We start from the raw sequence: 16307 nt of genomic DNA, 5'->3' as shown, positions 1-16307 counted from the left end.
CTCTCATCTTTGTTTTCAAATCCCTCCATGGCCTCGCCCCTCCCTATCTCTGTAATCTCCAGCCTCACAAAGCCCCCCCCAACCCTGCCCCGCAGAGATATCTGCGCCCCTCTAATTCTGATTATAATCGCTCCACAATTGGTGGCCGTGCCTTCAGCTGCCATGGCCCGAAGCTCTGGAATTCCCCCCCTAAACCGCCTCTCTACCTCTCTTTCCTCCTTAAAACCTACCTGTTTGACCAGGCTTTTGCTCACATAGAAACATAGAAAATAGGTGCAGGAGTAGGCCATTCGGCCCTTCGAGCCTGCACCACCATTCAATAAGATCATAGCTGATCTTTCACCTCAGTACCCCTTTCCTGCTTTCTCTCCATACCCCTTGATCCCTTTAGCCGTAAGGGCCACACTTAACTCCCTCTTGAATATATCCAACGAACTGGTATCAACAACTCTCTGCGGTAGGGAATTCCACAGGTTAACAACTCTCTGAGTGAAGAAGTTTCTCCTCATCTCAGTCCTAAATGGCTTACCCCTTATCCTTAGACTGTGTCCCCTGGTTCTGGACTTCCCCAACATCGGGAACATTCTTCCTGCATCTAACCTGTCCAGTCCCGTCAGAATTTTATATGTTTCTATGAGATCCCCTCTCATCCTTCTAAACTCCAGTGAATAAAGGCCCAGTCGATCCAGTCTCTCCTCATATGTCAGTCCTGCCATCCCGGGAATCAGTCTGGTGAACCTTCGCTGCACTTCTTCAATAGCAAGAACGTCCTTCCTCAGATTAGGAGACGAAAACTGAACATAATATTTCAGGTGAGGCCTCATCACCAAAGCCCTGTACAACTGCAGTAAGACCTCCCTGCTCCTATACTCAAAACTCCTAGCTGTGAAGGCCAACATACCATTTGCCTTCTTCACCGCCTGTTGTACCTGTATGCCAACTTTCAGTGACTGATGTATCATGACACCCAGGTCTCGTTGCACCTCCCCTTTTCCTAATCTGTCGCCATTCAGATAATATTCTGCCTTTGTGTTTTTGCCACCAAAGTGGATAACCTCACATTTATCCACATTATACTGCATCTGCCATGCATTTTCCCACTCACCTAACCTGTCCAAGTCACCCTGCAGCCTCTTAGCGTCCTTCTCACAGCTCACAACGCCACCCAGTTTAGTGTCATCTGCAAACTTGGAGATATTACACTCAATTCCTTCATCTAAATCATTAATGTATATTGTAAATAGCTGGGGTCCCAGCACTGAGCCCTGCGGCACCCCACTAGTCACTGCCTGCCATTCTGAAAAGGACCCATTTATCCCGACTCTCTGCTTTCAGTCTGCCAACCAGTTCTCTATCCACCTGTGCTAATATCTCCTTATGTGGCTCGGTGTCAAATGTTTTGTCTTATAACACTCCTGTGAAGCGCCTTGGGATGTTTTATTACGTTAAAGGCACTATATAAATATAAGTTGTTGTTGTTGTTGATTGGATGATGGTTGACTGTCAGCCGAACAGCGTTTTTTATCCCGTCTCCAATATTTTTAGAACTAATAAATGAAAGCATTAATTGAAAATAAACAATTATTTACAATTCAAAATTCTCATCCTTATTTTCAAATCCTTCCATGGCCTCGTCCCTCCCTATCTCTGTAATCTCCTCCAGCCCCATAACCCCCCCTCCTACCTCCTGAGATATCTGTGCTTCTCTAATTCTGCCCTCTTGTGCATCCCTGATTTTAATCACTCAACCATTGGTGGCCGTGCCTTCAGCTGTCTGGGCCACAAGCTCGGGAACTCCCTTTCTAAAGGTGCATAATTTTTTTTTTAAAGTCCCTATGATTTTTCTTCTGGGCACTTGCTCTTTGCAGTATATTGGAGATTAATCTTTAATTCCTGGACAATTGTGGCAGGTTAGCAAACCTACTACTTGTTCATTTTAATATTGGCGCAAAATACTTGTTGCATTTGTCTTCATGCTTGTGTGTTTGCTGTGGCACTCTTGCCTCTGAGTCAGAAAGTTGTGGGTTGAAGTACCACTTCACATACTAGAGTACAAAATTCGAGACTCACACTCCAGTGCAGAGCCGAGGGAGTGCTGCACGGTTGTAAAATCTTAGATTGGTTACAACACTCAAGGAGGCCCATTGACCCTGTGCTGACTCTCTGCAAGAGCACTTCAGTTAGTCACCTTTCCCCGTAGTCCTGCAAATGTTTGTCCTTCAGGTACTTAACAAATTCCCTTTTGAAAGCCACAATTGAGTTTGCCACCAGGGCAATGCGGGTGATGTGGTATACATGTTCTTCCAAAAGGCATTTGATAAAATGCCACATAATAGGTTTGCCAGCAAAACCCGTGGAATAAAAGGGACAGTGGCAGCATGGATAAGAAATTGGCTAAGTGATAGGAAACAGAGAGTAGTGGTGAACGGTTGTTTTTCGGACTGGAGGAAGGTATACAGCGGTGTTCCCCAGGGGTCGGTACTGGGACCACTGCTTTTCTTGATATATATTAATGACTTGGAATTGGGTGTACAGGGCACAATTTCAAAATTTGCAGATGACACAAAACTTGGAAGTATAGTGAACAGTGAGGAGGATAGTGAAAGACTTCAAGAGGACATAGACAGGCTGGTGGAATGGGCGGACACGTGGCAGATGACATTTAACTCAAAAAAGTGCGAAATTATACATTTTGGTAGGAAGAACGAGTAGAAATTAAAGGGTACAATTCTAAAGTGGGTAGATGAACAGAGAGACCTGGGGGTATATGTGCATAACTCAATGAGGGTGGCAGGGCAGATTGAAAAAGCAGTTAAAAAAGCTTATGGGATCCTGGGCTTCATAATTAGAGGCATAGAGTACAAAAGCAAGGAAGTTATGATGAACTTTTATAAAACACTGGGTCAGCCCCAACTGGAGTATTGTGTCCAATTCTAGGCACCACACTTTAGAAAGGATGTGAAGGCCTTAGAGAGGGTGCAGAAAAGATTTACAAGAATGGTTCCAGGGATGAGGGACTTCAGTTACGTGGACAGACTGGAGAAGCTGGGGTTGTTCTCCCTAGAGCAGAGAAGGTTGAGAGGAGATTTGATAGAGGTGTTCAAAATCATGAGAGTCTGGACAGAGTAGATAGAGAGAAACTGTTCCCATTGGCGGAAGGGTCGAGAACCAGAGGACACAGATTTAAGGTGACTGGCAGAAGAACCAAAGGCGACATGAGGAAAAACCTTTTTACACAGCGAGTGGTTAGGTTCTGGAATGCACTGCCTGAAAGGGTGGTGGAGGCAGACTCAAAAGGGAGTTGGATAAGTACCTGAAGGAATAAAAATTGTAGGGCTAAAGAGAAAGGGCGGGGGAGTAAGACTAGCTGAAGTGCTCTTGCAGAGAGCCAGTACGGGATCAATGGGCTGAATGGCCTCCTTCTGTGCTGTAACCATTCTATGATTCTATGACTACACTTCAAAAAGTACTTTATTGGCTGTAAAGTGCTTTGGGGTGTCTGGTGCTATATAAATACAAGTCTTTGTTTCATAACATGCAATTACATTTTTGAAAGTAATTCCTGATGTGAAGTCTTTTGTGACATTTCAGTGCTATATCTGCAAAATATAAATGCAAGTAACATTTATATTATAACAACAATGGGGAACTAAATGATTATGAGGCAGTAATCAGACTTCAGGGCTCAGATGACAATTTCTGACAGCGCGGTAATCACATAGCAGATTTTTGATTGCGGTCGTCAGCACAGTTATTTTGACGATGAAGTCCTGACAACAGATCCAGTGTAGCTGTGTGCACAGAATCTGGAAGGAAGTCAAGTTCTGTTGATGTTTTGCTGCAATCTGGGAATGGCTCCATCCCAGATCACAGCACCATTCAGCTGTCCTAACTTATCCCGAAGTAAACCTGCACCTTGCCATCAGCGCCTCTGCTAAAAGTAAACATATTTAGTGGGTGGCGTATTGTGTTAGTGCATGGGTTCACATGCAGCGCAAACTAACGGAAGAAGAGTATCTTTGATCTCTTCGCGATAGCGGAACCAAGTGAAATTTATTTGGCCGTCTCGTCCCAATTTCTAGAAATGAACATAAGAACATAAGAAATAGGAGCAGGAGTGGGCCATACGGCCCCTCAAGCCTGATCAGTAAAATCATGGCTGATCTTCAACCTCATCTCCACTTTCCTGCCCGATCCCCATATCCCTGGATTCCCCTAGAGTTCAAAAATCTAACTCTCTCAGCTTTGAATATACTCAACGATTCAGCATCCACAGCCCTCTGGGGCAGAGAATTCCAAAGATTCACAACTCTCTGAGTGAAGAAATTCATCCTAATCTCTGCCTTAAATGGCTGATCCCTTATCCTGAGACTGCAACCCCTAGTTCTAGACTCTCCAGCCAGAGGAAGCAACCTCTCAGTATCTACCCTGTCAACCCCCCTCAGTATCTTATTGCCCTGGTTAATATTTATCCCTCACACAGCATGGCTTAAAAAAAACAGGCTCTCTGATCATTATCATGCTGCTGTTGGGAGCTTGCTGTGCGCAATTTGGCTGCTGAGTTTCCAACATTACAACAGTGACTCCACTCCAAAAAGTGCTTCATTGGCTGCAAAGCGCTTTGAGAAATCTTGAGATCATGAAAGGCGCTATAGAAATGCGAGTTCTTTCTTTGAAATTTCCCTCGTCACTGATTCCATACCCCCCCCCCCCCCAACATCTGTCTGAGGCTGAACCAGACTGTTCGCAACCTTGGTGTCATATTTGACCCCGAGATGAGCTTCCGACCACATATCCACAACATAACTAAGACCGCCTATGTCCACGGTGCAGGCTCAAAGAGCCTACTCCTGCACCTATTTTCTAGTTTCTATGTTTCACCTCTGTTACATTGCCCTTCTCCGCCCCTGTCTCAGAATTCCCCCACCCCACCAGTTTTCATGACCATTTTATTTATTTTTTGAAATGTCGATACAGTCCAAATCCAGACTTGCAGCAACCTCACTTTAAGAAAACAATAAGCATTAAGGTCATATGTGCATTTAGGCAGCCAAGTTTGCAAATCATTAATTATTATAGAACCATCAATCTGCCCCTTGTTTATCTGAAAGTGGGTGAAACTGTTGACAGCCTGGAGCTACAGGTGGGCATTCTGATAGTGCTCACAAATCATGGGAAATTACAGGGCGCGGACAGGAATAGTGAGTTATGAGCCAACGAACTATTCTTCCCCTTGCTAGAAATTAATCAGTTGTTTGTTCTTGATGTTAGGTTATACAATGGCCATAAATCCTTTAATCGGCACATTTAATTAAGGCTGCAAGGAAACAACATGGGCCATTAAATACTGTAATGTTCAATGTCTCGTTTAATCTCAACATTTCCTGGTTGCTTATCAGCTCATTTGACTTTAAATGGAGGTAGTTAATTACAATTACAATTGTTTGTTTGTGAGGAATGTGCTGCAGGTGTTGTGAAATTTATCGCACTTGGTCTTTGAGATGCTTGGCAATGAATCAGGAAAATCACCCCTTCCCCATCCACCCCCATGTGATCTTAGGCTTCCATTACAGGAGGCAGTACGTGAGGTTAGGTTTTTAACCAAACAGAGCATTCGCCCACTGTCCCCTCCACTTACTTCTGTGTCTAAGGTCAGGCGACTTATCCCCAGCATCCTGGGCTAATATTTAGCCCTCAACTAACATCAATAAAACTGATTATCTGGGTCATTATCACATTGCTGTTTATGGGAGCTTGCTGTGCGCAAATTGGCTGCCGCGTTCCCCACATTACAATGGTGACTACACTTCAATAAGTACATAATTGGCTGTAAAGCGCTTTGGGACGTCCTGAGGTCATGAAAGGCGCTTTATAAATGCAAGTTCTTTCTTTCAGTTTGACAATAAAAATGGCAAACTGCAAGGTCTATTCAAAGTGACATTCGTGTATAAGTGCATGCGATGTATATTTTCTGATGTATTCACCACTTTTCAGTAGTAACCCTCCTCATGTCTGCTCTCTAGGGGCACTACTTCTAAGCGCGCCCCCTAGCTGAGAGAGTAGCAATGACAGCTGTCAACCGGCCAGTTACACGAGACCGGTAAGGCGCGTCGCCTGTAGCTGAGACTTCCACCCAATGTACCTGCATTGATGTCGGGAAGGCCTTTGTTTGAGCTACTGGATGTTTCCAAAGACAATGCCTGCATGAGCATGGTGGAACCAAATCACACTGATACGAGTTGGCACTTCTTAAGCATTTCCACTCAAGCTACTGCTGGAGGGCAGGACCTCCCAAGTTCCCTGATCCCTCTGACACAGAAAGCCAAACCGCCAGGAGTTTTCTCAATCCTACCCTCACAATTGTTTGGCTGCTGAACCCCTCATCCATGCCTTTGTTACCTCTAGACGCACTCCTGGCCGGCCTCCCACATTCTACCCTACGTCAACTTCAGGTCATCCAAAACTTGGCAGCCTGTGTCCTAACTCGCACCAAGTCCCGCTCACCCATTAGCCCTGTGCTCGCTGACCTACATTGGCTCCCGGTTAAGCAACGCATTGATTTCAAAATTCTCAGCCTTGTTTACAAATCCCTCCATGGCCTCGCCCCTCCCTATCTCTGTAATCTCCTCCAGCCCCACAACCCCATGAGATGTCTGTGCTCCTCTAATTCTACCCTTTTGTGCATCCCTGATTATAAATCACCCAACCATTGGTGTCCGTGTCTTCTGTTGCCAAGGCCCTAAACTCTGGAACTCCTCTCCCCCTCTCTACCTCTCTTTCCTCCTCTAAGGGGATCCTTAAAACCTACCTCTTTGACCAAGCTTTTGGTCATCTGCCCTAATTTCTACTATTGCAGCTAGTTGTCAAGTGTTTTATCTCATAAAGCACCTTGGGACGTTTCACTATGTTAAAGGCGCTATATAAATACAAGTAGTTGTTGTTGATGTAAGTGAGTTTGAAGTCAGCTCATATTACCATGACAAATATTCGTACAACAGCCAAGTTGCTACGATATTGGATTAGCAAGTCCAAATCTCATCAAGTTGTGTATTTCAGTTTATTGTGTCTGATGATTGTGGGTTAACACCAGAAAAGTTATCATGGAAACCAAACGGGCTCAATAATGCCCTTCAGGGAAAGAAAGAAGAAAGAAAGAAAAGCTTGCATTTATATAGCACCTTTCACAACCACCAGACGTCCCAAAGCGCTTTGCAGCCAATGAAGTACTTTTCGAGTGTAGTCACTGTTGTAATGTGGGAAACGAGGCAGCTAATTTGCGCACAGCAAGCTCCCACACACAGTAATGTGATAATGACCGGATAATCTGTTTTTTGTTATGTTGATTGAGGGATAAACATTGGCCCCTGGACACCGGGGATAACTCCCCTGCCCTTCTTCAACATAGTGCCATGGATCCTTTACGTTGAGAGAGCAGACGGGGCCTCGGTTTAACGTCTCATCCGACAGACGAATGGGAAGGGAAGGGGACCCATCGGCCACTCCTCTGTCTGGCCAAACGTTGTGTGGTTGATTCTTACAGCCCTCAGGGCAACGAGCGTTGGGCAATAAATACGGACCTTACCAGTCTCGCCCACATCTCGAGAACAAAACCATAATCCCAAATGAATTTCAGCATTCTAACTTAATCAAGAGACTAGTTTCATAGACAGAGGATAGGTTAATAACAGGTAAATGTCATCTTGACATTTTGTACTGAAATGTTAAGTGCTTAATCAGAGTGAGTGTAATTTTAAGTGCAGTTATGTTTTTAATAGGATTGCTAAAGTGTGTCTAGTTGGTTAAGTGACTCCCTGTTGTGAGTCATGTACACTGCAGTACTGGAACACTAAATTAATCTCCTTGTTGAGCTCCCTGAACTCAGATGTCACCATCGTTTTACTCAGGAGGTGCTAAGTTCGCACCAAGATATGAACCAACCTTTTAAAGGGATGGATTGTAGAATACAGTCCACTGGTGGGATACCTGGGCATTAGGTTAAACCTTTGCTGTAAACACATTAATAAAGAAATGCAGTTGAAACAATCTTGTGGCTCTTTGTAAGTAAACAATTTATTTTTTGGCTCCTGAATCCCTAGGTCTGTCAATCTGTTCTAACCCAGATATGGCACTGCATAATTTAGCACGCTGAAATGAATTAATTTCTCTGCATTAGAAAGAGGTAGTAAAAAAGAAAGACTTGCATTTATATAGCACCTTTCATGGCCACCGGACGTCCCAAAGCACTTTACAGCCAGTGAAGCACTTTTGAAGTGTAGTCACTGTTGTAATGTGGGAAACGCGGCAGCCAATTTGCGCACAGCAAGCTCCCACACACAGCGATGCGATAATGCCCAGATAAACTGTTTTTGTTCTGTTGATTGAGGGATAACTATTAGTCAGGACACCGGGGAGAACGCCCCTGCTCTTCGACAAAATAAAGGCTGTAAGATCTTTTACGACCACCTGAGAGCACAGACAGGGCCTCAGTTTAACGTCTCATCCCTTAACAGTACCTCCAACAGTGCAGCGCTCCCTTACTACTGTACTGGAGTGTCAGCCTAGATTTTGTGCTCACGTACTCTGGAGTGGGACTTGAACCCACAACCTTCTGATTCAGAGGCGAGAGTGCTGACCACTGAGCCACGGCCGACACAAAAGAAATAGTTTGTAGAATACAATACATTGGTGGGATACCTGGGCATTTAGGTTAAACCTTTTCTGTAAACACATTAATTAATACATGTGGTAAAAACAATCTTGTGGCTCTTTGTAAGTAAACGATTTACTTTTTCTTAGCTCCTGAATCCCTAGGCCTGTCAATCTGTTCTAACCCAGAAATGGCCCTCCACGCCCCACACAGAGAGAATAATTTGGCACACTGAAATAAATTAATTCCTCTGCATTAGTACAAGGGAGCACATTAAACAGCCAATCCACGGAGGTGTGTGGGGGACCTGACCCATCCACCTCCATGGCGCGAACCTGGTATTGCAGTACTTCCAGGAACGGTGCAGTGGCTCTAGGCCTTTTGGCTAAGAGCATTGGCGCAGAGTGATCCTTGATGTGTGCAAGGTGACCTCTGGCGTTTGTGATTTGACAAAGAATTGGAACGATTGGCTACGAATTTCAAAAAAAAAAAAAATTAAACAGCCAATCTATATCAGCCCTTTACTGTTACATTGTATTATCTATGAGTACTGTGAAATTATGAACCCAAAGTTATAAAGCACTTGCCTTATCCCCAGACTAAATCTTACCTTCTGGGATATGGATCATGGGACCTGTATCAGAATGAACCAACCTAGCAATGCTCACAAAATTGCAAGATTCTGCTTTCACTATTCTTCTTATTCTCTTAGAAGGTAATTGTTGTGTATCTGTAAAGCACGCACTCCTATGTTCCGCCACCAGGGATCTTATCCCCTGAAGTTCCAAGGGATCCCAGTATCCCTTGGGAGCACTGTATATAAGCCGGCCCCTAAGGCTTGTTCCTCACTCTGGAGTGACTTATTAAAGACTGAGGTCACTGTTACTTTAACTGTGTGTAGCCTCATCTGTGTTAGGAACACAATAACTGGCGATGAGAATACGAATCCAATGCAAAGATACAGCAAACTGTGGGCATCCTGGAGAAGTTCTCGGAGGGTGAAGACTGGGAAGCCTATGTCGAACGGCTAGACCAGTACTTTGTAGCCAACGAGCTGGACAGAGAAGAAAGCGCTGCAAAAAGGAGAGCGGTCCTCCTCACAGTCTGTGGGGCACCGACCTACAGCCTCATGAAGAATCTTCTGGCTCCGGTGAAACCCACAGATAAGTCGTATGAGGAGCTGTGTACACTGGTTCGGGAGCATCTTAACCCGAGGGAGAACGTGCTGATGGCGCGGTATCGGTTCTACACGTGCCAGCGATCTGAAGGTCAGGAAGTGGCGAGCTACGTTGCCGAGCTGAGGCAATTTGCAGGACAATGTGAGTTTGATGGCTACCTCGAGCAAATGCTCAGAGGCTTTTTTGTACTGGGCATTGGCCATGAGACCATCCTACGAAAACATTTGACTGTAGAGACACTGACCCTCAGTAAGGTCATTGCGATAGCACAGGCGTTTATGTCCACCAGTGATAACGCCAAACAAATTTCTCAGCACACAAGTGCTAACATGTGATGCATCGTTGTACGGAGTCGGGTGTGTATTACAACAAGCTAATGTTGCTGGGAAGTTGCAACCTGTCGCCTATGCTTCCAGGAGCTTGTCTAAGGCCGAGAGGGCCTAAAGCATGATTGAGAAAGAGGCATAAGTGTGTGTGTTCGGGGTAAAGAAAATGCATCAGTACCTATTTGGCCTCAAATTTGAGCTGGAAACCGATCACAAGCCCATCACATCCCTGTTCGCTGAAAACAAGGGGATAAATACTAATACCTCAGCCCGCATACAAAGGTGGGCACTCGCGCTATCAGCATATAACTATACCATCCACCACAGGCCAGGCATCGGGAACTGTGCGGATGCTCTCAGTCAGCTACCATTGCCCACCACGGGGGTAGAAATGGCGCAGCCTGCAAACTTGTTGATGGTGGCGCAGCCCGCAGACTTGTTGATGGTCATGGAAGCATTTGGAAATGATAAATCACCTGTCACGGCCCGCCAGATTAGGACTTGGACCAGCCAAGATCCTCTGCTGTCCCTAGTAAAAAACTGTGTACTGCATGAGAGCTGGGCCAGCACCCCGTTGAAATGTAAGAGCCAATCAAGCCGTTCCAGCGGCAAAAGGACGAGCTGTCCATTCAGGCAGACTGCCTGTTGTGGGGTAACCGTGTAGTGCTACCCAAAAAGGGCAGGGAGGCGTTTACCTCGGGTCTCCACAGCACACACCCGGGAATAGTAATGATGAAAGCGATAGCCAGATCCCACGTGTGGTGGCCCAGTATTGACTCTGACTTAGAGTCCTGTGTATGGCAATGCAGCGTATGTGCTCAGTTGAGCAACGCGCCCAGACAGGCACCACTAAGTTTGTGGTCCTGGCCCTCCAGACCATGGTCGAGGATCCATGTCGACTGTGCAGGCCCGTTTCTCGGTAAAATGTTCCTGGTGGTGGTGGATGCTTTTTCAAAATGGATTGAATGTGAAATAATGTCGGGAAGCACCGCCACCGCTAGCATTGAAAGCCTGAGGGCCATGTTTGCCACCCACGGCCTGCCTGACATACTGGTTAGTGACAACGGGCCTTGTTTCACCAGTGCCGAATTTAAAGAATTCATGTCCCGCAATGGGATCAAACATGTCACCTCGGCCCCGTTTAAACCAGCTTCCAATGGGCAGGCACTACGGGCAGTACAAACCATCAAACAGAGCCTTAAACGAGTCACAGAAGGCTCACTCCAAACCCGCCTGACCCGAGTACTGCTCAGCTACCACACGAGACCCCACTCGCTCACAGGGGTACCCCCTGCTGAGCTACTCATGAAAAGGACACTTAAAACCAGACTCTCGCTGGTTCACCCCAACCTGCATGACCAGGTAGGGAGCAGGCGGCAGCAACAACAAAATGTAAACGATGGTCGCACCATTGTGTCACGGGAAATTGATCTGAATGACCCTTTGTATGTGCTAAACTATGGACATGGTCCCAAGTGGATTGCGGGCATGGTGATAGCTAAAGAAGGGAATAGGGTGTTTGTAGTCAAACTAGACAATGGACAAATTTGCAGAAAGCACCTGGACCAAACAAGGTTGCAGTTCACAGACTGCCCTGAACAACCCACAGCAGACACCACATTTTTCGAGCCCACAACACACACCCAAAGGATCAACGACACCACCCGGGACCAAGAAATCGAATCCATCACGCCCAACAGCCCAGGCTCACCTAACAGCCCTGCAGGGCCAACAACACGCCAGCCCAGCGAGGGCACAGCCAACACACCAGAACAGACATTTGTACCGAGGCGGTCCACCAGGGAAAGAAAGGCTCCCGACTGCCTCACCTTGTAAATAGTTTTCACTTTGACTTTGGTGGGGGAGTGATGTTGTGTATCTGTAAAGCATGCACTCCCATGTTCCGCCACCAGGGAGCGCATCCCCTGAAGTCCCAAGGGATCCCAGCATCCCTTGGGAGCACTGTATATAAGGCGGCCCCTGAGGCCTGTTCCTCACTCTGGAGTGTCTTAATAAAGACCGAGGTCACTGTTACTTTAACCTCCCTGTGTGCAGCCTCATCTGTGTTAGGAACACAATAGTAATCATGAGCAGCTGGGAGCCGAAATTCATCAGCCCACCGCCCGCTGCCACCGACTGCCGCCCACTCCCGCCGACATTCCTCCTGAAGATCCGCCCAGCGCCACTTTGGAGGTGGCCTGGAGCGGGCGGGAGGGGAGAGCCGCCAGGAACCGCCCGCTGAGGCCAGTGGACGGCCGAGTGGCGCAACTGTCCTCCCGCCCACCGAGCTCCCAGATTCCTGTGGGCGGGAGTCGGCGGGACCCGGCGGCAGAACAGGGGTGGACCGCTGGCTGGAGGCTGGTCTGTCCCCGACGGGGAGTCTGAAGAACCTGAAAAAAAGGTAAGTGAACAGTTTAATACTTTGTTTCAACAGCGACTTACCTGGATGGGGTCCCCTGAAGATCTCCGGATAGTTTTTGTATTTTTTGTTGGAGAATTTTTTTTTTCAGGTCTCCGACCCTCCGTGGGCCCGACTCCATCCTCGGCGGCACTTGGGCGGCAAGCATCTCTGCCGCCGGGAAAGCGACCTCCCACCCGCTGCCGCCCAGATTGGCGGTGTATGTCGATCATTTGCCACTCGCCGACCTTCGAGGGACCTCGGCCGTGAATATCCTGCCAAAGTACCGTCCGGTACCTCGGCGCCCACCGGCGGCACTTTGGGCGGCACTTGGGCGGGCGGAGACCTTGATGAAAATCGGCCCACAGGAATCCAAGCTGGTCTTGCTGTTTTCCAGCCCAATTTTGCAGAGCACAGTCCCAACAGGATGAATGGGCTGTTTTACATAACATAAGAAATAAGAGCAGGAGTAGGCCATTCGGCCCCTCGAGCCTGTTCCGCCATTCAATAAGATCATGGCAGATCTGAGCTTGGCCTCAACTCCACTTTCCTGCCCACTCCCCATAAACCTTGACTCCCTTATCATTTTGTTTGGTGGTGATGTTGACCAGGACAACTCTCTGCAGCAATACAAAATCAAAAAGCTGCAGGTGCTGGAATTCTAAAATAAAAACAGAAAATGCTGGAGGTACTCAGCGACTGTGGAGAGAGAAACAGAGTTACCAGTTCGTCAGAAAGGGGAGAAGGGAGGAGAACCCCACTGGTTGCTAACCAGAGAATGAACCATTTATCCCGACTCTCTGTTCTCTGTTAGTTAGCCAATCCTCTATCCATGCCCCCAACCCCATGAACTTTTATCTTGTGCAGTAACCTTTTATGTGGCACCTTGTCAAATGCCTTCTGGAAGTCCAAATACACCACATCCACTGGTTCCCCTTTATCCACCCTGTTCGTTACATCCTCAAAGAACTCCAGAAATTTTGTCAAACATGACTTCCCCTTCATAAATCCATGCTGACTCTGCCTGACTGAATTTTGCTTTTCCAAATGTCCTGCTACTGCTTCTTTAATAATGGACTCCAACATTTTCCCAACCACAGATGTTAAGCTAACTGGTCTACAGTTTCCTGCTTTTTGTCTGCCTCCTTTTGTAAATAGGGGCATTACATTTGCAGTTTTCCAATCTGCTGGGACCTCCCAGAATCCAGGGAATTTTGGTAAATTATAACCAATGCATCCACAATCCCTGCCGCTACTCCTCTTAAGACCTTAGGATGCAAGCCATCAGGTCCAGGGGATTTATCTGCCTTTAGTCCCATCATCTTACTGCGTACCACCTCCTTAGTGATTGTGATTGTGTTAAGTTCCTCCCCCTCATAGCCCCTTGACTATCCACTGTTGGAATATTTTTTGTGTCCTCTACCGTAAGGACTGAAGCAAAATATTTCTTCAGAGTTTCTGCCAGATCCATGTTCCCCATTGCTAATTCCCCGGTCTCGTCCTCTAAAGGACCAACATTTACTTTAGCCACTCTTTTGCTTTTTATATACCTATAGAAACTCTTGTGTTAGTTTACTTTCATAGTCTATCTTCCCTGTCGTAATCATTTTTTTAGTCGTTCTTTGCTTTTAAAAGCTTCCCAATCTTCTGCCCTCCCACTAGTTTTGGCCACTTTGTATGCCCTTGTTTTTAATTGGATACTGTCCTTTAGTTCTTTAGTCAGCCACGGATGGCTATCTTTTCTCTTACACCCTTTCCTTAGTACGCTGGTTAGAGATCCAACTTTCTCACCCACCAGTGACTTTTTCCCCTTATTATTCCTTATCTTTACCCAAACTGTTTCAACATCCTGATCTTCGAAATGCTGCCATGGGATCTTTTACGTCCACCTGAGAGAGCAGACAGGATCTTGGTTTAACGTCACATCCGAAAGACGGCACCTCCGACAGTACAGCGCTCCCTCAGATAGGAAACTAAATCAGTGGTAAGGTTAAAATATTCTTTTTATAGTGATGGGTGGGGGCAGGGAGGGCATGCACATGTGACACAGTGACATTTTAAGGACAGACAGGCGCACACAATGCATGACATGCTGCTGCAGGAGGTTGTTAAACCCAAAGGAAATGATAGTCCCAAACAGGACCATGTAAAAATGAATGCAAAATTTAATGAGCTCCCTTCACCCTTGAAGGAAACAGCTCTTCAAACGAGCCTCTTCACACAGAGATGTGGAAAACGTACATAATCACAACGAGCAGTCAGTCAGGCAGCTATGTCCCCAGTAGTAAACTAACTATTAACCACAACAGCTTTGCTGACATTCCACTGGATTGCCTGAACATTTGAGGGCATACACGCTGGAGATGGAAAGACAAGGGGGTGGAAATTCGGCCGCGCCTCATTTGGGGCGGGAACCCAGGCGGAGCGGTAATTTTATCGCCTTGAAAAAGTTTGCGCCCTCTGCCCAGAAATTTGTCTACGAATCAGGCGATGAGCTGACAGGGGCGATAAATCAGCCATTGCACACCAGAGCTGGGGGGATTATGCCATAATGAAAGTTTGGTCGGGAAATTTGGCAAAGCCATTGTGCATGCACCAAGCTCCGAGTCAGACCCCAGCGACAGCTGAGTCTAAAAGGCCTGGCAAAGTAATGCACCCATTACAGTTTTCAACCTGTACTGTTATGTCTGTCTGCCGCTGCAAACTCGGAGGTTCACACACCGTGCTGTGTGTAAACGTTGCACTGACTGTGACCTCCGAGGGAAGTGCTTCCTCATCCCTTTAAGTAGCCACCAGTTAATGACTCTGCAAGCCTGTACCGATGTTGTTCTTGGTGGGCGCTCAATAAGGCGGCCGCTCCTAATTTTCCAACCTGGGCACAAGCGTGTGCGTTGCACCAGTAATACGTCAGGATCAACTGATTGTCAGCAGCCGGGCACTACTGGTTTACTTTTTTTTTTGAAATTCGTAGCCAATCGTTCCAATTCTTTGTCAAATCACAAACGCCAGAGGTCATCTTGCACACATCAAGGATCACTCTGCGCCAATGCTCTTAGCCAAAAGGCCTAGAGCCACTGCACCGTTCCTGGAAGTACTGCAATACCAGGTTCGTGCCATGGAGGTGGATGGGTCAAGCCACCCCACCCACCTCCTATTTCCAAAAAAGCAAGCATATACCTTCCTGATCCAGGGAGAACCACCTTGGGGTTATGGTGGTTACTCCCCTGTCAGGTCAGTTACGCATGATCTTAGCCAAAAGGCCGGGCACTACTGGTTTACGCCCCTGGTGAGCCTCTCATGAATTTTCAGTCGGGATGCTAAACGTTGTGCTCTCGGTCAGTAACCTCTTATGCTCCCATTAATGCCCTCTCTGGCCGCTAACTGAGATGTTAGGCAACCGAAAAATCAGCCCAAGGAGTTGGAGTTGAAATTGAACTTTGCTAAGATCACCATCCAAATGCTTTGTCCAAACGCAAAATAGCGAAATGTACAGCAGGCACCTCAACGCACTGGAGAAGTACCAACAACGCTGCCTCCGCAAGGTCCTGCAAATCCATTGGGTGGATAGGCGCACCAACGTCAGTGTTCTTGCTCAGGCCAACATCCCCAGCATTGAAGCACTGACCACACTCGATCAGCTCCGATGGATGGGCCACATCGTCCACATGCCTGATACTGGACTCCCAAAACAAGCGCTCTACTCAGAGCTTCGACACGGCAAACCAGTCCCAGGTGGGCAGAGAAAACACTTCAAGGAC

At 46.9% G+C, this 16307-nt stretch overlaps 1 pseudogene; it reads right to left on the bottom strand.

Annotated features, from left to right (window-relative positions):
* Positions 1 to 15618: 15618 nt before the first annotated feature.
* Positions 15619 to 15821, bottom strand: LOC139277826 (U2 spliceosomal RNA; annotated as a pseudogene).
* Between the last annotated feature and the right edge of the window lie 486 nt (positions 15822 to 16307).

This window comes from Pristiophorus japonicus, chromosome 12 (assembly GCF_044704955.1).
Source record: "Pristiophorus japonicus isolate sPriJap1 chromosome 12, sPriJap1.hap1, whole genome shotgun sequence".
Taxonomy (NCBI): Eukaryota; Metazoa; Chordata; class Chondrichthyes; family Pristiophoridae; genus Pristiophorus; species Pristiophorus japonicus.
This window is presented reverse-complemented; position numbering and strand designations above follow the sequence as displayed.